At 44.0% G+C, this 25,370-nt stretch overlaps 1 protein-coding gene across 4 annotated transcripts in view; it reads left to right on the forward strand.

Moving 5' to 3' along the window:
• LOC138809815 (contactin-5) overlaps window positions 1-25,370 on the forward strand; it is a 463,911-nt gene that overhangs the window by 151,305 nt on the left and 287,236 nt on the right. The gene's annotated exons all lie outside the window — the stretch shown is intronic.

Here is a 25,370-nt window from a genome sequence, read left to right on the forward strand (position 1 = left end):
CTCGACCGACAAAGGGAGGAAATAAGGAAGGGAGGAAGGAAGGAGGGGAGGGGAGGGAAGGGAAGGGAAGGAAGGAAGGAAGGAAAGGAAGGAAAGGAAGGAAGGAAGGAAGGAAGGAAGGAAGGAAGGAAGGAAGGAAGGAAGGAAGGAAGGAAGGAAGGAAGGAAGGAAAAGATGAAATCAAAATATGTGAGGCGAGCCTGGGCAGGGTGACACACATCTTCATCTCCTTTCCTTGGTAGGCAGAGACAGGAGTTCCAGGCTAGCCTCGGCACAGTCATCAAGAGCCAACCCCCAAAACAAACTGCAGGCCAAAAGGGCTTGTGTCATGGCTCGGTGGCAGAATGCCTGTGTTTAGATGAACAAATAGGGAGGTGATGATTTTAATAGTAAAAAAACTGGGCAATAGTTCACAATGACCAAGTGCCCTAACGTTAAAGCTGAAACTTCCCTCCTTGTTCTAGAAGGAAGTTCCAGGACCAGGCACCTGGCGTCTTCCTTTCCCCCCGCTGTACAGAGCTACCTTAGAAACCTCCCACATAGAGCAGGTTTCCTGCTTTAAATTTCTAGTGTGATGAAATTGCACCGCATCACACTGGCTTTTGACAGGCTTGAGGTTTGAAAATAATTTGGCATTTTGTGACTGATTTTTATCCATCTCTCCATGTTTTAAATGCACTGCATGCTTCAGAAAATACAAGTCTTACAAATACATGTTTTGTGGTAATTTCCAGAAGACTTTCTTAGTCCAGTAAGTCTATGTCACTGTAAGCCTAATTTAGAAACTGGAGTCAATTGATTTCTATGGATGGAATCCATTGCTTTATTTCTGTCACCTTCTGGAATGTGGCTGTTAGGGGACAAAAAGACAATAGTTGTCCTGCTGACAGTCTAGCAGAGGTTTTCCCGTGCATCCCCAGTATTCAGAGACAAATTCTGTGACAGTCATGCGGTCCTGAAAACAGCTGCTGGCCTGGTGAGGTGTGCTCAGCCTCCACTCAGTAGAGTGGTGACCGACCCTGGGGAGGTGATTGCCCTTTGGCTGAGGTCATCAGAACAGTTGGGTCAGCAAGAGGGGGATTTGGAGTCATGGAAGAGACAGAAGGATGGATTTTGAGCAGGAGTCTGAAGGGAGAGGGAGGGAGGTTTGAAGTAGGCCCAGGAGGAGACTTGAGCTGGTACAGCTTCTTTCCAGGCTTTGCCTTTGTTTTAAGGATTTTAGAAAAAACCTTTAAACAAGGTTAACTAGACCTTGGCTCCAACCAGGCCAGTTCCTGGAATGGAAAGAATGCCTCTAGGTCCCCCTCCCCTTAACAACCTCACCCACCTTGATTGTTCTGTTAAGGACTAACCCATAATACAGATAGGTGGTAATCTGGCTCCAACTGGCCAACTGGCGACACCACGTGTTTACGGTAAACTCTGCCTTTTGCACATGCTTACGGTAGACTTCACCTGTTGGCCACCTGTGGGTGGTCTGGTATGACCCCATTGGTCACCTGCATGTGACCAGGTTTGACTTCATGGATTTTGCCTTTAAAAACCAAAGAATGGGGGCTGCTCGGGGTCACAGTATCAGCTCCCGAGCCTGTGCTGCGGCCCTGGCCGGTCAGTGTAGGAACCTTCTCAATAAAGTTGCTTTGTTATTAACAGCTTTGTTGCGGTGGGCTCTGTCACTCCGGATGACTAGGTGGGCTTGCCTGCCTGAGTAGGGGTCTTCCTACTACAGTGCATTGTCAAATGACCTCTGACCACCTGGAAGCATGCACTAGGCTTGGGGTTGTTTTAACTAGGCCTTTCTTTCCCTCCCCTGCCTCCAGTGCCAGTACTTCATGCTAAAGGAAATGTCTGTACTACAAAGATGGCTGAACATAAGAACCCTTCTTTCTCTGCCCTTCACCCTGCCCTTATTTGGTGTAGAAGGGCAGTGGCCAGACCTGATGAGTAGAATTCCTGGAATTTGACTTGGGTCTAAAACTAGTCTTTAGGAATAATAGAGAAGATTTTACAAATAGGAAAAGAAATGTTTGGTATGTTGACAGTCTTCTTAAGTAAATGAGACAACTCAGGGAGAGTTATAGGCAGAGAAAAGAGCGGTGCAGTGTGGCCTGTGAGCAATGTTTAAGGAACTTAGGGAGACACTGGGGAGAGCAGGAGGGACGGGGCACTACTGAGGGCTTTGCAGAGCCCATGTGTGATCTGACCTCCAGGGTGGGACTGGCGAGTGTTAGAGAAATACGATTAAAAATAAAACCTCCCAACCCAGTTACTAGAGAAAGAAAATGCTTATATGGAATAAGCGTTGAAGTGGAATGGGATGCAGACAGGAAGAGCCTCGCTCTCCAGCTCACCCAGATGAGTCTTCAGATGAAGGATAACTGCGCTCCACGAAAGGGGATGTGACAGTGCCATTTGTCACCAGCAGCTCTTCCTCCTTTGCCTGGTAATTAGGTTTGACTGTCTGTGTTAGCTAATTAGCTTTTTCCAGAGGAGAAGCAAACTGATCTTTCTGCCAGGACTTAGTTTTGTACCTTGGGGCAAGGCACCCAAGGGTTAGGCAACTCTGTTCTGACTGAACTGGAGAGTAGTACTTTGTCTCCCTGGGCATTTGCGTTTCAAAGAGATGACACTTAGGTACTTAAGCAAGACAAGCCTAGGTCAGCAAGCTGTCAAAAGCTGATTTGATTTCCATAAAGATTCATGTACATTTCAAAGTGAGAGACAGTACTTAGATTTTGAGATTTCCTCAGGTAAACTTCCAAACAAAGAAGAAGGGCAGGCCAGAATGCCTTCTATGGAAGGACTTCGGGGAGAGCAGAGTAGGAGAAAGATTGCTCCTGACGCAGGGCACACAGCACTGGACGGGAGCTGCGTAATTCAGTCTTCCCAGTTAGTACCTGACTTCCACTTCCAACAAACCTCAGTTTGTACTGCCTCACTTCAGCTGAGCACACTGCGTTCCCTTTTGGTTTACAAGGATTAAAACAGCTCTTTGCCTTGGTTTCTGGGATGTTTAGGTGGTGCATTTGCACAACGTTAAGGGTAAGCGTATCTCACAAGAGTGCAGTGACCTGAACCATAATTGAAGATAAGTGCTTTCGAAATTTCTACTTCATATTCATTTATTTATTGGCCACACTTGGTCAGAGTTGCTTGTCATGAGTCCCCAAGTAAGGAGAATTTACTTCAGTTCTTTGTTGCTTTGTCACAGGCTTGGTGTGTTTTGTTTTTAATGTGAATTCTGTCTCAGTGAGGTTGTGGTATTGACGTTTGTGATTTGCTTGGCGACCCGGGCCTGGGCCCCTGACCACGGGCGGAGGCGGCAGGATGCGGAGTAGCCATTTAGAGATTCTCCTTTCAGGTGAGACCGAAGACTTGGAGCTGAGGCGGAGAAGGCCCCCCGTGCCTGGAGCACAGAAGATGGGTGTGCCCCTCTAGCAGCACAAGGCCACCACACTACTGCAGAGAGGGAGGCCTGCGGGGGGACAGCGGGGAGGGAGGCCTGCGGGGGGACAGCGGGGAGGGAGGCCTGCGGGGGGACAGCGGGGAGGGAGGCCTGCGTGGACAGCGGGGAGGGAGGCCTGCGTGGACAGCGGGGAGGGAGGCCTGGGTGGACAGCGGGGAGGGAGGCCTGCGTGGACAGCGGGGAGGGAGGCCTGCGGGGGGACAGCGGGGAGGGAGGCCTGCAGGGGGACAGTGGGGAGGGAGGCCTGTGTGGACAGCGGGGAGGGAGGCCTCAGTGGACAGCGGGGAGGGAGGCCTGGGTGGACAGCGGGGAGGGAGGCATCAGTGGACAGTGGGGAGGGAGGCCTCAGTGGACAGCGGGGAGGGAGGCCTCAGTGGACAGTGGGGAGGGAGGCCTGCGTGGACAGCGGGGAGGGAGGCCTCAGTGGACAGCGGGGAGGGAGGCCTGCGGGGGGACAGCGGGGAGGGAGGCCTGCGTGGACAGCGGGGAGGGAGGCCTGCGTGGACAGCGGGGAGGGAGGCCTGGGTGGACAGCGGGGAGGGAGGCCTGCGGGGGGACAGCGGGGAGGGAGGCCTGCAGGGGGACAATGGGGAGGGAGGCCTGTGTGGACAGCGGGGAGGGAGGCCTCAGTGGACAGCGGGGAGGGAGGCCTCAGTGGACAGTGGGGAGGGAGGCCTGCGTGGACAGCGGGGAGGGAGGCCTGCGGGGGGACAGCGGGGAGGGAGGCCTGCGGGGGGACAGCGGGGAGGGAGGCCTGCGTGGACAGCGGGGAGGGAGGCCTGCGTGGACAGCGGGGAGGGAGGCCTGCGTGGACAGCGGGGAGGGAGGCCTGCGTGGACAGCGGGGAGGGAGGCCTGCGTGGACAGCGGGGAGGGAGGCCTGCGTGGACAGCGGGGAGGGAGGCCTGCGTGGACAGCGGGGAGGGAGGCCTGCGTGGACAGCGGGGAGGGAGGCCTCAGTGGACAGCGGGGAGGGAGGCCTCAGTGGACAGTGGGGAGGGAGGCCTCAGTGGACAGCGGGGAGGGAGGCCTCAGTGGACAGTGGGGAGGGAGGCCTGCGTGGACAGCGGGGAGGGAGGCCTCAGTGGACAGCGGGGAGGGAGGCCTGCGGGGGGACAGCGGGGAGGGAGGCCTGCGGGGAGACAGTGGGGAGGGAGGCCTCAGTGGACAGCGGGGAGGGAGGCCTGCGGGGGGACAGTGGGGAGGGAGGCCTGCGGGGGGACAGCGGGGAGGGAGGCCTAGGTGGACAGCGGGGAGGGAGGCCTAGGTGGACAGTGGGGAGGGAGGCCTGGGTGGACAGTGGGGAGGGAGGCCTGGGTGGACAGCGGGGAGGGAGGCCTGCGGGCAGACAGCGGGGAGGGAGGCCTGGGTGGACAGCGGGGAGGGAGGCCTGCAGGGGGACAGCAGGGAGGGAGGCCTGCGGGGGGACAGTGGGGAGGGAGGCCTGGGTGGACAGTGGGGAGGGAGGCCTGCGGGCAGACAGCGGGGAGGGAGGCCTGGGTGGACAGTGGGGAGGGAGGCCTGCGGGAGGACAGTGGTGAGGGAGGCCTAGGTGGACAGCGGGGAGGGAGGCCTAGGTGGACAGCGGGGAGGGAGGCCTGGGTGGACAGTGGGGAGGGAGGCCTGGGTGGACAGTGGGGAGGGAGGCCTGGGTGGACAGTGGGGAGGGAGGCCTGGGTGGACAGCGGGGAGGGAGGCCTGCGGGCAGACAGCGGGGAGGGAGGCCTGGGTGGACAGTGGGGAGGGAGGCCTGCGGGGGGACAGTGGGGAGGGAGGCCTGCGGGGGGACAGCGGGGAGGGAGGCCTAGGTGGACAGCGGGGAGGGAGGCCTAGGTGGACAGCGGGGAGGGAGGCCTGGGTGGACAGCAGGGAGGGAGGCCTGCGGGGGGACAGTGGGGAGGGAGGCCTGGGTGGACAGTGGGGAGGGAGGCCTGGGTGGACAGCGGGGAGGGAGGCCTGGGTGGAGAGGGTGTGAACTGTGAGCGATGGACGCGGAGCGGCTCACTGGCCTGTGAGGAGGGGGCGCTGAGAAGGGAGGATGTCCGCATGTCCTGTCCGCCTGTGTGGACTCTGACCCGCCAAAGGTGTCAAGACCCCATGGGAGGAGGAGTGGAGGAGGAGCAGGGGAAGAGGGAGGAGGAGCCTGTAGTGAGATGACCGAAGCTCTGAGACTGTGCGTGGTCGCCCCAGGATGGAGCCATGGTCGAGGACAGGCCATGGTGGAGGCCGGCCGGCCGCTGGCCCGTCGTCCACGGCTGAGACCCTGTGGACGTGGCGGGGACTCGACCCCTCTGCCATCCAGGCTCAGACAGGACACAGGCACGCCCGGCGCCCCGTGAGGGCATCAGGCCAGCAGTGCGGACCCGAGGTGAATAAAGGGTCAGAAAAGATGCTGAACTTCCAGGCAACCTATGTAGTGTTCCTTGTAGCTTGTTTGGTAAAATAAATGCCTGGTGAGTGTCCATGTGTTTACATGTTGTATTTTGAATATAGGCTTTATTTTCATTTACACAATAAAATATAAGTCAGTTTCTGCTCACATCTCTCTATTGAAGGTTTTTCTTTTAATGTGGCTCATAAAAGCATACTCTAGTGTCCGTCTTTAGTCTTGCCTGGCAAGTATTCAAGGCACGTGTGGCTCTGCTCGGGAGTCCAGTGTCTGGCCTTCAGGGAGTCAGTCTGAAAAAGAACTGCGCCACAGGAATGAAGGTCTGAGAAGAACCTTCCTGACTAATACAACTCGGAAGAGCAGCTGGGGGCTCCGCATTCATCTCCGTCAGCGCATAAAAGCCATGGGGGGCCACGCGCGGGGGTGGACCTTTCCTGAAGTGAGTTTTCTGAAGGAGGGAATTGAAATCCCAACAGTGATGATACATCCCCCAGGTTCAGCCGTCCAGGGTGCAGATGGTGTCTCTCTATGTTTTCTAAGGCTAACAGAGCTCAAAGTCCATTTGTGTCAAAGAGCAAAGAAGCCGACCTGACAGGACTCTGGGAAGACGTTGTATCAGTACTGTTGTTTGTTGTGTGTCCAGGGATACAATGAACTCCATGCAGCTCTAAAGTAAAGACTGCTGTTACACTCTGGGGACATAATTCTAGCCCAAGAGATGGGTGGCCCAATTTGTTTTATCACTTAATCACCGCATTACAGAAGATTCTCGGTGAAGCAGTGCAGTTGTACCACAACCCTGATCTCCCCTTCAATGCTGGACTGAAAAATAAACCATTTTATTTGATGTGATGTCAGTGTTCTGTTTGTTGTTCATCATGTTTCTGAAGAGACAGATAGCATTTGTTCTTCTGGAAATATTTTGTTGTTTCTAAAATGATCTGGAGAAATTGGCAGTACTCCATGCTTAAGTGAGCATAGTAAATCTATTTTAGTGAGTTGGGTTTGAAGAGTTTAGTTCTAAGGAACATTGTACCTCATTGTATTGAAGATTTCAGGTAGTGCTAAATCATTTAAATAATTCTGCTTCTACAAAGCAGAAATAAGGTGCATAGCTTCTAATTTTTCTTGTTCTGTTCGGAAGTCTCAATACCATTCTTCTCACTTTTTGAAGTCTGTGTTAGGCTATAACACAGGCAAATTCATTCCAACAAAAACACAACTTTTCTAATAAGAATAATTCACAATCATTTCTTGCCAACAGGGAATTTGGAGAACTACTGATAGTAACTGAAGAGATGAGGCAGCTCGGCTCTTAGCAGCTGTGTTTGTTTTCATTTCTCTCCTCAAAAGTGTGTTCCCATATAACAGGTGCCCCAAAATTTCTGTACATATTTAGAAAAAGATCCTATTTAAACTAGGCACATGGTTTTGATGATTTAAGAAACATTTCTTAGTTAAAATGAAAACCATACTCCTCAATTCCTCAGCCAAGTAATTAATTGAAAATATGATTTAGATTTACTCCTGTATTTTAAGACCATAGTTACTGTAACTCCACCCTTTCGTCACACCATTGGAAGTGGTAGGGCCAGTCTAGATGAGTGGACGGCCGCTGACTCTACCTGAACAGTACCACCTTGAAAGCTTGAAATGCTGTCCAGTGAGTAGAATATTTCTTTGCTATATTGAAAAATGAAATAATTTTTTTAGACGTAGGAAAAGGAGTCTAGAAATTCTAATGAGAGTCAGAATTATTTGTTTTTACCTTAATAACCATATTCTAATTGCCATCTGACACATAGGCATTATGTTAAGTATTGATGTACATTGTCTTCATATTCATAACAATGCCACAGAGTTACATCCTTTGTTGATAAATCGTACATTTTTTCAAGATCCAGTAGTTACGTCCTGTGACAAAAGAGTCTCCAATGGGCTGGGAAGGTGGCTCAGGGGTAGAGCGCTTGCCTTGCATGCATGAGGCCCTGGGTTTGATTCCTCAGCACCACATAAGCAAAAAGGAAAAAAGCCGGAAGTGGTGCTGTGGCTCATGTGGTAGAGTGCTAGCCTTGAGCTGAAGAGCTAAGGGACAGTGCCCAGTCCCGGAGTTCAGGTCCCACGACTGGATCCCCCACACACACAAAAAAAAGAGAGTCTCTAAATCTCAGCCATATACTAATAATTTTTTAAGTTTAATTTTTGCTCCAGAATACCCTTTCACCCTCTAGGTGACGTTTCACCATGGATGCTGTGTGTTCTAGGACCCTGACACATCCTACTAGACACGGCAGCTGCGGGTTGACAGGACATCAGACTCTTGGCTTGATCTTTGCTTAATGTCTTTAACAATCACAACTTTCCTGATGCCGCCAGTGGCTTCTCTTGCATCTTAGACGCATCACAGCCTTTGCTCAAGTTGTTCTCATAAGGTACCTTTGTCGTGACTACTGTTCTAGCAGTTCCTCTCTCATTACAAATCTCACACGAGGTGGAATTCTTCTGATCTCTATCCCACAGACACTACTGGTCTTTAAAAACCTTTTCATCTTCTAAATCCTTTCAGTCGAATCTCTGTCTTGCCAAGTGAAGACACTAATAAGTTACATGTATCTTAATGTTCATGACCTTACATTTACAACATACTCTGAAGTTGAGAATTCTGTTCTTTCCTCCTAGCAGCACTCAGAACACATGTCCGACACAGCAAGGAGAAAGCTGCCACTCCAGTGTGAGGACTTAGGGACTTCTCCCTTGAATTTAAGAAACTATTAAGATAAAAGAGTCTCTATTTAAAAATATATCTTGTTCAGATGAAACATTTACTTAGCATTTAGAAATACTGAACATTCCAATTTAGATATGTATTTAAATATATTTAAGAATCACTAACTCAGTGGCGCTGTAGCTCAAGTGGTAGAGCGCTCGCCTTGAGCTGAAGAGCTGAGGGACAGTGCCCAGGCCCAGAGTTCAAGCTCCATGGCCGACCAAAAAAAAAACAAAACAAAACAAAAAAAAAGAATCACTAACTCTACCTTGTCCCTATCTGCAAATTCAGATTTTCAAATTAATTTATGCAAGGAAATGCACTAGCTCTTGGTGATAAAGTGGGACCAGAATTTATAACATTCACAAAACATCTAGATTGAAGAAGATGTGGGTGAAATGAAACACAAAATGTACAAAACAATGTAGATAATTCAAACAAATTAGAAATCTAGCAAATGTTGAAGCATTAAAATGATTGAATACAGTGGTGAATCATCAGTATCTTTTGTGGTGATGCTGAAGATTGTATTCGCTCTCATGTTTCCTTCCATTAAAAAATGTTTCCTTCCTATATTTGCCATAACTTTCAATAAACGGAGATAATTACCTCTAGAAGTGATTCATCTTGATAAGTGTTCTTATAAATTACAGCAGCTAATTTTTAGTGAATTAGGTTTATTAGAATACTGCTGAGTTAAAAGGGATATGTTTTCCTGTGGAAATTTCCTTATTAAGTTAATGACTTCTTGTGCAACTAAAATGACAATCGGAATTATCACTAACATTTAAAATCTAACCCATTTTCTTTGACTATAGACACAATTTCTTATTTTCTTCATTTGAACTTCCATAATTGAGACATTTTCTTCATAAATGTAAGCGTTATTAAAGGAATGCTTACATCCTACTGTATGTAACACAAGTGAGCAAGTTGTGTTTGTGTCCATTGTGGCTTCCACAGGGGCCAGTGTTACTTGTTGGAGACGATGTGCCTCTGGGCGGCTTCACCCTAGCAGCGGCAGGCAGGCTGGTGGCCCCGTGGTGGGGGGTTTTCCTAGCTGTGAGCAGGTGTCTGCTTTCCCTTGCCACTCATGCCAGATTCTGGCAAGCCAAGGCTCCATGAAGGAATTGGTTCATTACATTGTTTGCTCAATCATTTATGTTACAAGATTGCGTGAAGCAAACCTTGGAATCGGCAGGATTCTTGACCATGTTAATAATGCAAACTCTTTGGATATCTTCATATGTGGCTTGTAACTGATAGATTTTAGTTTTTACTTCTTTATGTGTTACTTAGAAAAGGCTAAGCATCCTTAAAGATCTTCCTAATGTCTTTTGAGAAGTGAATTCCGTCTGTTTCTGTCGTCCACACTAATTGACTATGACCTGACGGTTCAGACCCCTCAGCTCCCTTTGAGAGCAGCAGGAATGAATCCCGAGGCATCTCCTCTCTTGCAGACTCTTGCCCACGTGTGAAGTTCCGTGCTCGTCTTTGCCGGAGACCGCTTCACATTGCTCTTGTGTTGGATTATTTGAATGTGTTTCTTTCTAACTGTTTCATTGGAAGTATTGGATTCATTTTGGCCCTGTTCGCTGTGAAGATGGTACTTACAATATCTGTGCCAACCAGAGGGACATGAGCTTCACTGTATCCTCTTTATTTTCATGTTGATCATTTGGTGTAACTGTGAGCTCACATGTGTATGTGTGTGTCTGTGCGTCTGTGTGACGGTGTGTGTAATATGTAAAGGAGAGGGGAACACATTCAAAACCAGTGTTTTGAGTTTGTAAAATCTAGGATTTGGTTTATTTCCTCATCCCCTCAAAAAAGAACCCACAGCATTGTACTTCTAGCCCCTGTGGTAAAGTAAAAGGAAACAGGAAGACATTCCTCTGACCAATAGTGATGAGAAACCTGTCATGGCCTCAAGTCCAGTTTGGAAGCAAGTTAGTACAAAATATGAATCTTGAGAATAGTCAGAGTGAAGAGGTGCAAAGTGGAGGGTTATGGGAAGAAGGTGGTTCATAAGAACATTATGGTCTTACCTGTGTCTCACTGCCATGAAAAATGCCAAATTTGTGTTGATTTATGGTGTGCCACTTGCTTAGTGAGTGCTCAACCGAGATCAGATGAATACGATTATAAAATAATTCACCAAGTATTATCTTTTGAATATGAAAGTGCTTTGGAAACAAAACAGATAAGCAAAGGTCATAGATAGAAGCAGGAAATACAAAGATTAAAGTCATTGGTGGCTTGTTGGATAAAGGGATGTCTTGATCTACTCATTAAAGTGCTCAAAGGAAACGTAGGTGTGTTTTCTTTGATCCTAACACAGGTGGATCTGAACGGCCCGTCAGTCGGGGTGGTTAGCTGGTTCCTTTTCATCTCAGTGTGTAAACGTAGCGAATTACTTACAAAGATGCTAAGGAGTGCAAATGAATTATTGCTATTGATGCTCTATTATGTAAATATTTAAACATTGATTTAAAAAAATAGCAGTCTGTGATGGCATTTTAACAACAAAAAAAAAAGCAATAAGTTTCGCACGTCAGTTTTTGCTGATAGAAACACCAGAACTCCAAGGGAAATGTAAATTGATGTCATTTCTCATTTGTAAGAAACCTGAAAATTATGAATTTATAAATATTTAATAGCAATGGGTCAAACAAAAATGTTCTGTATCCATTAGCATATGTGTCTGTTTATGCATTTGGAGGAGGTAGCCCTCATTCCTGAGAGACTGAAACCCTGGAAACAGTCATATCAGGTCACTGAGTGGTGACCTGAAGATTGTCCTTAAAATACTTGTTTATGGATCATTAATGTTCTCAGACTGAAACTGATAGGACTGCCAGTAGCAGTTTTGTTTTCTGATTTGCAGCATGAAGAATCAAGGCTGCTTAGATTTCAACCTCCATTCATTGAATGAATAAACTGACTCTTAAGGTGCCCATTAGTGAGAAGATAGTCTTAAAGATGAAGAAATGGTTAAGGAAACAGAAAACAGAGCCTTGAATAGTCTCACGAGCACATGTCTTAGGTGACAAGGCTGGCCATGGTCGAGAACTGAAGGGTGGAGTGTGCACTGTGACCTACTGCACACAGTGTGTGCACGGGGGAGTGGGAAACAGGCATGAGGAAACACCTGGAAACACCCACTCTTCAACGACTACCCCCTGCATGTCTTTTCTAAGCAGACTGAAAATTTACTACTTACTTGTCAAGCTTACTTCAAGAGAGAAAACGAATACATGCCTATTGAAATACGCTGTCATCTTCTGATCCACCCAAACCCACACTTGAAGAGACTACATGTAGGAAAGCTGTACCTGTGTATGAATATTGGGTTGTATCTGTGTACACATCTATTGCTTAGATTGCTTTTAATATTTTGTGTGAATTATTACATAAAAACACCTATCCTTTTTATATTTGATTTTGTATTTTCTGAATATTTGGTCTAAAAAGTAAAATGTTACTTATTAGAACTTAAATCATAGCCGCAAAGAGGATAAAAAACTGAATTTGAGATATTTGGGGCATTTTAATTGGATGAATTGCTTTGAAATTCAGAGTATCTTGGAACAAACAGTGTTATGAGATTGGCTTTCTCTCTCCAAGAGAGTGGTGGGTGTGTTGTGTGTAGTTCAGTTATGGATCTTGATCTAGTATGTGATACTTACAGGTAAGCTTGCTTTGCCCATTATCAGATATAGTCCCTTTTCTTTGCCTATAAATATTCATAGGCCATCCTGACATTGGAAGTTAATTTTTCCCCTCCTTTTCTAAGTCAAGAGCTGTTGTGAGGATTAGATTAATACATGTAAAGCACTTATAAAAGTACTGGTTATGTTGAAATTACAATGTAAGTGTCAACTCATTACCATAAAGAGAATCCTTAAGATTAGTAAAAGCTGCTCAAATGAATTATTCTATAATGATGGCATATTTATTTTATAAATGGTTTATGATTGGTGAGTGAGTTCATAATATATGTATATATTTGAAATTTATTAAACCTTTGGTTAAATGTAGAGGAGCAAGAGAAGTTCAAAGGGCAAGAGGGCTTTCCAAGCTATTCAGTTGTCAGAGAAACAGGGGAACAGCTCTCAGAATGGATTACCACAAGAGGCCTAAGAAATAATTCAAATTCCTGTGCATGCTATTTACAGAAATATGTGCATTTATGCCCAAGCTTAGCTGTCACAACCCAGGACAGGGTAACAGCTATAATTGAGATCTGCTGCTAACAGCTGGGGGTGTTACATAGATCCCCATCTATGGCGAGCTTCCTAATGAACTAGTGGAAAAATATCAGTAAAAGAAGATGACATAGAAACCTTTTGATCTGACATTATACAATTCATCTAGTTAAAAGTAATCATGATAACTATATAATTCATTTAATTAAAAATGAGGATGATAAAAATCTATGTACATATAGGCACAGATATACCCATATATACACGTGTATATACATATATATGTATATATGTGCATATATGTGTGTGGAGAGAGAGAGAGAGAGAGAGAGAGAGAGAGAGAGAGAGAGAGAGAGAGAGAGAGAGCATGCAGAGAGAGAGAGAGAGCACACTGTTCTTGGGGCTTGGACTCAGAGCCTGGGTGCTATCCCTAGCTTTATGTCTTTTATTATATTTTTTATATTTTCTTTTTTTAATGTATTGAAAAGGTGATGAACTGTGTGGGGGGGTTACAGTTACATAAGGTAATGAGTATATTTGTTTTTACATACTGTTACCCATCCCTCATTTTCTCCCACTTACCCCTTCCTACGTTCCCCCGCCCAAGTTGTGAAGTTCTTTTCCAACATAGGGTCTAGTGAGTATCATTGTTGCATTAGTTTATCCTTTGTCCTGCTGTTTCTGTAATTCCTTTTACCTTCCACAGATCAAATAAACTTATGTATAAGACACAAGCTATAGAACACTAAGAGAGAATAAAAAAGAAAAGAACTACATAACAGGACATAATAAGAACCTCTTGTTCCCAATTCTTCTAGTTCATGTTGATACACTTCATTATATATGGTCCTATGCACTTAGCAATTGGGTTATTGAGATTCCCCTGTTAAGAATATCATGGACATTTTCTAGATCTTACAAATGAGGGAAACCATGCTACCTACTTTTCTTTGGGCCTGGCTTGTTTCACTTACTATAGTTATTTCGAGGTCTTTCCATTTCCTTAAAAATAGAGAATATCATTCGAGGTCTTTCCATTTCCTTAAAAATAGAGAATATCATTCTCTCTGATGGAAGCATAGAACTCCGTTGCATATATACTACATCTTCTTGATCCATTTATCTACTGAGGGACATCTTATCTACGGTAAATAATACCACAAGGAACATGGTTGTGCTGGTAGCTTTAGTATGGCCTTGTTTGTGGGCATTTGGGTAAATGCCCAGGAGTAGGATTTCTGGGTCATAGGAGAGCTCTAAGTTTAGTGTCTCGAGGAACCTGCATAATGCTTTCCAGAGTAACTGAACAAGTTTGCTCTCCTACCAACAGTGTAGTAACCTTCCCCTTTGGCCACATCCCCACCAGCATCTGTTGTTATTAGATTTTTTGACAATGGCCATTCTAACTAGGGTAAGGTGGAATCTTGATTTTTTTTTGAATTTGCATTTCTTTTATGGCCAGAGATAAGATCTATTGGCTGTTTTTATTTCCTCTTCAGAGAAGTCTCTCTTTAAGTCTTGAGCCCACTAGTTAATGGGATGGTTGGTTGTTTGTTTTTAGGGAGTTTAATTTTTTTAAGCTGTAGGTATATTTTAGATATGAGGCCCTTATCTGTTATATGGCTAGTGACCATCTTCTCCCAGTTTATGGTTATTTCTTTTCTCAAGGCTAGCACTGCTACTTGTAAAACAGCTCCACTTCTACAATGTAATGTTTGTGGCTGTCAAAATAGCCTACTTTCCTAGGGACTTGAATTTTCTGGTTTTAGGAAATGGTACACATGATTGTTCTCAGCAGAAATTTATTATTGTTATGTTATAAATATAGATATTGAGACCCAAAGTTTAAATGGTTTATCTAAAATCATATAGCAATTTTACGAAATAATTGCAAACTGCATACCATTACATTAGTGAGCACAAAGACGATTTTTTTTTTTTAAATTGCTAGTTCCTTCAAGGATCTTCCAACTAATTACTTAGTGGACTTTTTAATGGCTTTTCACATTTTTAAGAAGCATGTGTGATTTTTTTCTAACTGTACAAAAAGTTCATGGATAATGATCTCAAACATTAATTTTAATTCTGACTTAAATAAAAACCATTAGCTAAATAGATATTATTCCGTTTTGATTTTTCTCTACAGTGTTTCTCTCAGTGAGAGAATGGAAATGCTAATGAACTTAATTGCTTCTCCCAAATTTATACTTGTATGGTTAGAAAACTAATAAAAGTATTTAAAATGTCCTTCTAATATAATCCAATAATAACAAAGAATTTGCTAAATTTATTTATAATTGCTTGTTTCAGTTATTCTTTCCTGGATAACAAAGCCAAAACTCAGTGACTGAAACACTTGATTGTTTCTCATGGTTCAGTGTGTGTGTGTGTGTGTCTGTGTGTGTGTGTCTGTGTGTGTGTGTGTGTGTGTGTGTGTCTGTCTGTCTGTCTGTGTGTGTGTGTGTGAATAACTTCTTGTTATTTCTATAATTTCTCACCTATAGACTTAAATTGTCAATCCTAGTAATACCTATTAAAATATATATTAGCAAAAACATATATTTATTTTTAATTGTATGAAAAAAATTTAAATGTAGCATTTCTCTGTTATATATTTGATTATGTAGAAAATGTTGGTAAACAGTTAAAAATGAAAAAAAGTTCCTGTGGCTGTTTTGTATGGCTTTTGTATTAATAGTTCAAAATTTACTTCCAGATAAAAATCCCATGATGCTTTAAAAAATAAAAAAGGAAGATTCAGTGTGTCTGTTTTAAGAATGTGTAGAATTGAAAGAGAAATCAACAGCTGTATGTGGGTAGAAGGCAAGAACAAGAGCATCATTACTCATGAAGCTTTTCTTACTCATTTGTAGATGACACAGAAATCAAATAAGCCCATTCTGTAACAGAAATTTTACGGAATTACATGCCTCCCTGAGTATTTTAAAATTGAAACACTGTATAATTTTAATCATGTTTTAAAAAACTGTAAGAACTATAATTTCCAAAGATTGCTATTATTATTAAGTGAAATTATAACATCATAGTAAATATAACCAATGGCATTCAAATATCCATCCACTTGATAATTGTTGTTATCTTCAAGCTTGTGTATCATACAAGGGCTCAGTAGTAGAGAATTGTACTGTGCATGAGAGGGTCTGGGTCTGATCTCCAGGACCCCAAATAAACAAACAAGCAAATAAATAGCATGCTTATATCAGTCAGCAATCATAAATAATTTCTTTAACTCGAATTTAAATTTTCACTTCCCTTTTCCTCCTGGATTTTTAGGATAATTTATTCTTGAACTTCTTCATATGGTTTTCTATACATTTCTTGAAATTTCTATAACCATTGATCATTTATGAACCAAATCATCATTAAAGTAATGCTAATAACTAACTCACTAAAATTATCCAGGTATATATTGAAATCTTGATAAGTTAATAATTGGATACTGTACCCAGTATATCTCTTAATGAAATGGATGAAGCTTGGCTTAGCTAATTTAATACCATTATCAATTGTTAGGATAATATTAGTGTTAGGAAAAGAAGAATTTCCATATATATTCTTTCCTATATGTCTTTGTTTAGAGACAGAAGGCCTGAGAACAATGATTTACCCAGATAAGCAGACGGAAGAACAAGGTTTTTGAAATGCCAGTGTGTTCAATCATGTGAACACACACACAGTGTGTGTGTGTGTGTGTGTATTAAATTTAACACACACACACACAGTGGTGTGTATTAAAATGGGACAACTTTTTATCATCAAGTTTTGTTTTCAGTGATCTGTTTATACCTAGTGCTCACCTATGAGCTCACAAGAGAAAGAATCAAGTTGAGGGGAAGTTTTGTAACGGGAGAAGGCTGGCACAGAGTGCGTTCACGGGGGCTGGGACGTGGAGGGGAGCCCGGGAGCCTGGTCAGTGCCGTCGTGGGGACCAGAACGGAGCATGTGCGGGTTGAGGCTCTGCACAGGCACTTCTAGCTCACCGGGCCAATGCCCTCCTCCCTCGGAACGCCCTTGTGAGCCCCAGGTGTGGAGATGCCCATACTTGAACCTGGAGAGCCAAAGCGGGGAGTGTGGAGTAATGCAGGTTTGGGAGGGGAGCTGGGCAGGGCTGGGCAGAGGTCTAGCGCTGGGTTTGGAAGATGAGCTGCGTGGACCAGCGAGGTGTGCTAGGGCACGAAGTGTACAAGACCGGGTGAGAGTGTGGCTGGGGAGTGTTAGCAAACCAGTCTGCAGGGACAGAATTGCCCCAGGAAAATAGGGAACTGCTGAGGCTTCCAGACAGTAGAAAACCCAGGGGACAGCAGACCGTCACATGGTAGGTGCTTAGGTGAGGGAGAAGACAGCCGCTTGAAATGAGCTAAGGACAACAGAGATGGAGTTTGAGAAATGCTAAGGAAATAGAACTGGACAAACTTGAGAATCGGTGGTGATGGAAGAGCTGTTGCCAGTAGCTCTATTACTGATATGAGACCAGATGTGTTGTTGTTAAATGCTCATTGAATGAATGCTAACTACCCTCCAGGCTTCTGAAAATAGTTGAGGCTTTGAAGCTGTGAGAGTAGCCTGCTTCCAGTGGCATTTTATAACAAAGCATTCGCAGCATTGCAGTATGAAGAATTGGTGTATTTTATGTGATATTAACACTGAACATGGTAGATGGACAGAATAAAAAGTACAGTTTCAATTCATTAGGTTTTAAATAAAGCATGAAATAATATAATGAAGTCAACCCTTGAGCAGTTTTCTTCTATTCCAATTTTGTGCTGGTCACTGCTTTTACACAACTCAGTTGTTAATCTAATAGGCCTTAATTTCTTGTGGAAAAAAAGCAATTAAAGGGGTGTGTGCACGCGCGTGCACACATGCTTTCATGCATATTTACACAGAGATGCATCTTTTGAAAGAGAGTTAAGAGAAGTTTTCGTTGTTATTGTGGAGAAATGAGAAAATTAAGGCAATCAAAAAAGAAGATATGTGGAGACTTAAAGTTGTCTTAAATCATATGTACACTATTCCACACTGCATGGATTTGTTTGCAGCAGATGATGTCTTGGTTAAAAGCATCATTGCATGTAACATGAGCTTTCTGATTCCATGTGAACAAAAATCGGGTTCCTGGATTCTGGGGTTTTATTGATTCTCAAATCTACAAAATGGTGAGAGGGAGAGAGTCTATCACTATTCAGAGCAGGAATAACTTTGTCACATCCAGAGACTTCCTGGATTCTAGATAAGACTCTCTCTGAGTTTAATATTGTTGCTAGGCAACCGAACTCTAGCACACCTGATTCATCTGGGTTTTCCAAGGAAAGGGATTTCACCAAATCACATGCTTGCTATCACTCACCTCAGTGAGCTAGTTAAATCCAGGGACTTTAAGCAAGAGTCACGGTGACAATAATTCTACCTGAAAACTTGATCAGCCAGCACAGAAAGACAATTTATGAAATAGAAAGCACTTTGCTTTTGACGAAGACCTGTAATGGAAGCCTGGTCCTCACTCTGCCCAGCGGAGTTACCAAGAAGATGGCTTTTGTAAGGAAGAGTTGCCATAAGAATTCAGTTTTTATTCTAAGCATGTTCGATAGTCACCGCAGGTGATGGTAACCATTGAATATTGGAAAATGACAATTATGAGGGAAGACTGTTCATTTTTTGTGGGCATGCCAGTCCTGAGATTTGAATTCAGGGTCTGAGTGCTGTCCCTGAGCTTTTTTGCTCAAAGCTAGCACTGGACTACTTGAGCCACAACTCTATTTTCAGCTTTTGGGGGTTGTTAATTGGAGAAGAGAATCTCACAGATGTTCCTGCAGGCTGGCTTTGAACCTCCATCCTCAGATCTCAGCCTTCTGAGTAGCTAGGATTACATGTGTGAGCCATGAGCTCCCGGAATCTGAATATTAGATTGAATCCGCAAAACGGGGTGGCTAGGATGGTGCTGTTGAACTGGGAAGTTCCCGCCTTTGGAACACAGGCTTCCAACATCTTCATGGCCATCTCTGTAGCAAGACCAGAAGATCACTGATTCTAGAAAGAACTGATGAAATTTCAGTTCATGGAATCGATGGACATTTGTGTTAGGCCCAGTAAGAAAATCATAGGAAACAAGAGTGAAGAAAATAGCAAAGAATCCCCCTTTTACTTTTTTTTCACATTTTACAAAAATACAAGTTTGCAAAAATATCTTGAGAAACATCAATTGTTTAACAGACATGAATGATATTGGTATAGCCTAGAAGAAATACTATCTCCTGAGGCTCCCGCTAGTGTGCAAATGGATTTTTAACTCGTCTCACTTAGAAGTGTGATGAACAGAGCATGCGTATTAAAGTCTGTCGGTGAAGAGCAGATCACAGCAATGCCATTGTTTTCAGAAATAGAGGGCTGAGGATAGGGTCCGGTCCTACCCCCAGTAACACCACGCACTCCTGATGTCTCTTGTGTTGGAAAGCACCTCCTAGCAGGTCTTCGCTTGGAGGCTGGACTGAGAAAGAGGAGCAAGAACTAAGTGCTTGACTTTCAACAAAGAGTGGGTGCCACTGTATTTAACATGCCCGACGTGCACGGCAGCACCCTGCCTGATGAGCACACAGCACTCCAGACATAACTAAGGAGAAAACAGCAGCGTTTGATACACCAGCGCTTGCCTTGTGGGCTGTATTTATTTGAATGAAAGTTCCCGTCACACGTGAACGTGGTATTGCCAAGTTGTCCTTGCTCTGTACACAAGCCACACCCTGCCCCTCCTACAGCCTTCTCTGATGTAGCTGCATACTTTGCACAGCAGCAACCTCCTGAGGGTTAAAACCCCCTCCCAGCCGTGCAAGGAACCAACCAGAGAAACCACTCACGCACGCACGCTCTGTCCTCAACCCGGCGGGGCAGTGGCACCCCTCCAGCAGCAGGGGCTTCAGCGGGGACGGCCAGCGTGCAGCCGCCGCGTGGCAGCCAGTAGAGGGGCCGAGCCTGTGCTCCGCAGGAACATTTGGGGAGGGCCGTGCTCTGCTTGCAGCACAATCACAGTTGGTTTTAACTATGCTCATTTTATGAAATTGAACATCTGTTTCTTCCAGGAGAATTGAGGATAAAGGGACACATGTTAGCATTGGAAGAGCTTGATAAAATATTAGATACTCATTTCTCCTGAAGAGATGTAAACGTCCATTCTAAATCACAGATCTCACCATCACACCTTCCACTGGTGGTGTATTTTAAAAGAATTATGTGTATCAAAGCTAGAAAATAGATTTGAAGTTATTTACAGGTGCACGAGAGTGTATTTTCATCCTCCACACACTGTGCTGTGGCTCCACGGATCCTGAAACGTAACAAGAAAACACAGCTGCTTCTCTATGAGAACTGAAACCCTGCTCTATACTCTGGAGTGTCTTAAAACCTTGGTTGAGTTATTTATATAGTGTTACTATAAGTAACTAGAGATTTTATCTGGAAATTGAAAGTCTAGAAGTTTGGATTCATTTGAAATGGCTGAATTATAAAGATAGAGTGCTTATTTCTCCAGACCACCCCCCAAAAAAAAACTACAGGAAATATTACAATGTTTATGTGAAATTTTAAAGAATTAAATTTTACTAAAAGAGACTGGTCAGTTTTCATTGGAACTTGGCTTTATCTGCAGTTGGTATCTTGTTTATAATAGGCATGCATTTATTAGATTAGTTTTAACCTTTGTATTTTTAGCTTTTGATACTTTAGATAGATAGATGCCCCACATGGATATAACACTTATATGCAGTTTAGTGGAATGGAAGCTTTAAGGTAGACTAAGTGAAAAACTAGTGACTGAGCCTCGCACTCATCACACCGGTGGCCACAGTTAAAAGTGTGGAAGTCTCCCTGCAGCCATCCTTGAAGTCCACCTGTGCATTCAGCAGAGGGAGGAGTGGGGGTTAAAGGAGCAGAGACACTTTCCAAGACTGCGTGCCCCACAGTGGTGTGTCCACGTTCTTGGCACGCTTACCTGTGTGAGGATGGGGAGTGGAGGAGGCTGGCCCCCTGGCCCAGCAGGTGCGGCCCTGACTTCAGTCCGCAGTGCCCACCAACAGGAGTGGAAGATTAAAGGTTTTGTCTCTAAAGTTGTCTGCCAGTTGATATTGTGGTTGAAAATATTGAAAACACTTTTACGAGTATAGCCACACAAGAAATGTTGATGTAAACAAGACGTCGGAAGATTTTGCATCTTGATCTAAGTAGTCAAGAATCAACATCTGTGGACAGTGCCACTGAGTCCACCAGGTCACAGGGCTCAGCCCAAGGAAACCCTGCTCCGAGACTGGCCAGGGGCCGCCATCCGGTCCCACAGACTCTTCAGTACAGTACGGAACCCCAACAAGTACATGTTTATAGTTGTGGTGATACTGCTAACAAAAATAAAAGAAATATATGTTTTGTAATAAATATTATCCCCAAACTTCAATAAAATACAACAAAATAATCACTCACAATAGTATTTTATACCTTCATAAAATAACCATCTGCTCCCAAAAGATAAATGTCCCCCAGGCCCCAGCAAGCCGTGCACGTGGCCTCGCTCACATCCTGAATTGGAATCACAGGTGCCCATCATTTCATTAGAAACAAGATGGATTTTTACTTTTCGTATCTTCTGTCTGACCCCATTACCTCCTCCTTCCACGGGCTGGCTTGCTCCTGCCTGCGTTCCAGGTTCCTCTAAGAACTATTTCTACAGTGACGAGGTGGATTCACGGAGCAGTAAGACAGCCTGTCTCATTCCTAGCTGCAGCGGAGAGCTGCACCCCTGTGCAAGTGGTCCCCTCGCCTCTCACCCCTCACCCCTGTAGCCAGCAGGGGCGATGTATCTAGTCTGTGGCCTGAGCTAGAGAATACGTGACTCAGGACACAGAAAACACATGGAACAGCATCTGGCACACAGCAAGAACACGTTTTAGCTTCTGCTGTACTGGAACATGTTAGTTCATCCTCTTCCTGCAAAGACTGGAGTGTTGCTTCCCTCTGTGCTAAGCAAGTTCCCATGCTCTCATTCGAAGATAGGGATTTGACATCAGCTGTCCGGCTGGCATCAATGATAGCCCAGAGATCACACAGTATTTCCATCCATGAGAAACCAGGTAAGCCTTTGTCACCATGGTCTTAAGAAAACCACAGAGTCTGCAGGGTGGGGCTCACTGTAAAGTGAAATCAGATGGGCTGAAAATCTAACACTTACATGAAGCATAGACAAAAATTTTATTTAAAAACTGTTTCTATGAAATTCCCCACAGTGTGTAAATGTGGATGCTTCTAGATACCAGAACACGCCGCTTCTTTGCTGCCCCCAGATGAAAACTTTTACAAAGTGGATTCCCTGCCGGGGGCTGTACCTGTAACTCCTTGGGACACTTGCTGTGGAGGACAGACAGAATCTGTTCAGCACAATTGTATCGTTAGTAACAAACGTTTATTCTCTGATTGCTTGGGTTCATTCTCTTAATTGCTCAGGTTCTGCTGAAGGCTGTATGATGAGGCTACTCAGCGTGCGCTGCGTGTGGGGATTGGGACTGTGTGTTCACGAGCTCGGCCTGCTTGCTCCCCCTGTGTCATTGCTGGAAGCGCCCTGCGTTCCCTCCGCCTGGCCCTCCCCCCCCCCCCAGTCCACAGGCTCAGGCAGTGCAAACCACCTGTGGATGTACATATAGCGTGTATTTTTCCTCATGTGTGTCTCTGTGATTGCTTTCTTTTTTGCTTTATTCTCCTCTGTTTCCCTCCTTGAACCGAGCTCAATGACATAAATCATTCGTTGAACAGTTTCTCCTTCTGCGGCAGTGACTGCTTATATGAAGTATGATACGTAGTATGGATACTGAATTAATTAATGCCGTCAGAACAGATAACGCCAATAGATATCTCTTTGTTTAAACCACATATACATATTTTATCAATTTCTAAAAATATCCCACTCTGCAGCAAAGTACTAGTGCTTATAGTAATATGCATGATTTTCCTTATGGAGACAGATCATTTTCTTCCTATTTATAGTTGCTTTGTTTTTTAGGCATAACCCTGGCAAACCTTTTTGATATCTAAAACAAAGGCTTCAAGGAGGATTTTCCAATTTCACTTTTAATACGTATACTCAATTGTAAACTCTTCTGAACACATGAAAACAAGCAATCATATCTAGGATGAAAATATAGCTAAAAACAGAGTATTTTTTTTTCTTGTAAACATAGTAATTCCTAACCACTTACACTGAAAGTTGGTAACTTCTAACTTTTTCATATAACAAATATTTATGTATGCAACCTCTATTTCCTGGTTAAATTCTCTCCATGTGAGATAAATATTCAAATATCTATTGCAATAATATTCTTACAAATGAGCATTAGCAAGCTCTCTGCTCTCAACTTAAAGATTGGGGTTTATGTGGTGAATAATCAAGATAAATTTGTTTAATTTACAGTTCAGTGAAACTACCACTTGACATACTTGATTTAGCGAATCTAGAGTTCAAATAAAAACATTTCAATTTGAACTCTTAATCATAAGGTAGTTCTCTTAGTCAAATGAAAGTCTAATAAATAATCATAGCAACATTTTAAAGTATAATAAATACTAGCCTGCTAAATGTAGGCCTACTTGTTGTTAAAATGTGTGCCTTAGCCCAGAGACGCGTGAGCTGATGTGTTAGACCCACTGGTTAAAGGTCGTGGCAGCCATGTTACTGCTGGCTTTTTAGCTCACTGATGGAATTTGAACAGGACTGTCACCTCCATTTGTACTGGTGCATATTAACTTTCCAGCCTGGGTGTTATCTTTGTGGCATTTCCACGTGTGCAGTAAGATACTTTGATCATTTTCACCCTCATCTTCTCAACCCTCCCTTTACTACTGTTGCCGTTTAAAAATGGATTTCCTTACAACCTATTCAGGTATACATGCAATGAACTTCAGTCATTTCTGTTCCTTTTCACTCTCTTCCCCTCCCTTTCCAGACCTCCTGCCCACAGCTGCCCACTGAGGCTCCTGTCCACGCTTGGCCTTCCCAGCCTGCGTCTGGATCTCAGGGTGGCCGTGGTGTGTCTCCCCCTCTGCTTTACTGCACCAAAGACGATCTACTGCAAGCTGCTGCCACGGCCCGGCAAGCATCCCCACCCCGTGGTTGTTTGTTGTTGCATAACAACTCACCAGAATGCAAAGGCATTCTGTTTTTTTTTTAAAAACACACGTTTATCTTTGTGAGGTTTCTGTGGGTGATGGCCGTGGGCTCCGGCTGAGTTACAGCCTCTGCTCGGGCCCCGTGCAAGGCCGCAGCCAAAATGTGGCTGGAACTGAGGTTTCGCCTGACTACTGCCGCCCAGCTCCTGCTGGGAGGGCGCTGGTAGAGGCGAACTTCTTTTGTGTTGTTGACCAAGAGCATTGCCGTGGGCTTCCCTCAGAGAGTCTCTACTGGAAAAATTAGGTTTAAATTCCTTACAACTGATCAGTTAGGTGTACTTTTTTCTATTGGGTAGAAATAAATTTCTGTGTAACCACAATAAAAGGAAATCACAAAAGATACGACATTGAGGAGGAGGGCATTAGGGTCTCCCTGAGTCGACTGGCTGAACTTGCATCTTCTCTTTTCTCTCTCCTCGCACTACAGCAGGTTCATTGAGCAGTGTAAACACATGGATTATCTTTTCTAAATAGGTATTAAATGCATCACAGCAAATAAAATGCATAGTGAAAATAGCCAAAATATTTTAAAATGAACATCAGAATTCAGCTCTTCAGAATAAAATATTTTAAGAAAACAACACAGCTTGTCCCAGCCATAGAGCGACATTTCCTACTTAAAACACAGAGATGCATTTAAATTACTCTCTTTTATGTTACTCTTTGTATTTAACAGAGGAGATGACTTAGTCTGTGCATTCTGGCTCTTGAAAGGATGTTCTAGTGTTCCCCAATTCCCTTATTTTGTTTTGTTATAAGTTGTATTTGGGATTTGTTCCGGCCCTCAACACTAAATTGTCCCACTGAATGTAGAAATAGACTAGGACCTATTCATGAAGATGAACATTAACGACATAAATTAAAATGTAAAACAATGAATTAAAATTCCTGTAGCTTTTTGCCTTTACAGGAAAGCAGAAATCAACTAGCCAGATTTCCAGTTCTAGTAATTTCTCCTTTTAAAACCTTTTGGCGCCAGCCTGCAATCCTAGCTACTCAGGAGTCAGAATGTTCAATGCCAGCCTCGGTGGAAAAATCTGGGATTCTCTTAACTTCAGTAACCAGCAAAATGCAAGATTGGAGGCATGGCTCAAGTGGTAGAGTGACAGCCTTGACCGAGAGTGTGAGGCCCCAAGTTCAATAATATGCAAAGACAAACCTTTGTTTAATGTTATGAATAGTTGTGGAAATGAGGAGCAAACTTTTATTATATGAGGTTTATAACTTATTTCACAATCTTTTTTCCCAGTTCACAGAGAAATTCTGTTTAATATGAAAGATAAATTATTTAACAATTTGTTTTATTGAAATTTTTTTAGTTCAT

The sequence above is a fragment of the Dipodomys merriami genome, unplaced genomic scaffold (genome assembly GCF_024711535.1).
Source record: "Dipodomys merriami isolate MVZ:Mamm:240054 unplaced genomic scaffold, mDipMer1.0.p SCAF_103, whole genome shotgun sequence".
Taxonomy (NCBI): Eukaryota; Metazoa; Chordata; class Mammalia; order Rodentia; family Heteromyidae; genus Dipodomys; species Dipodomys merriami.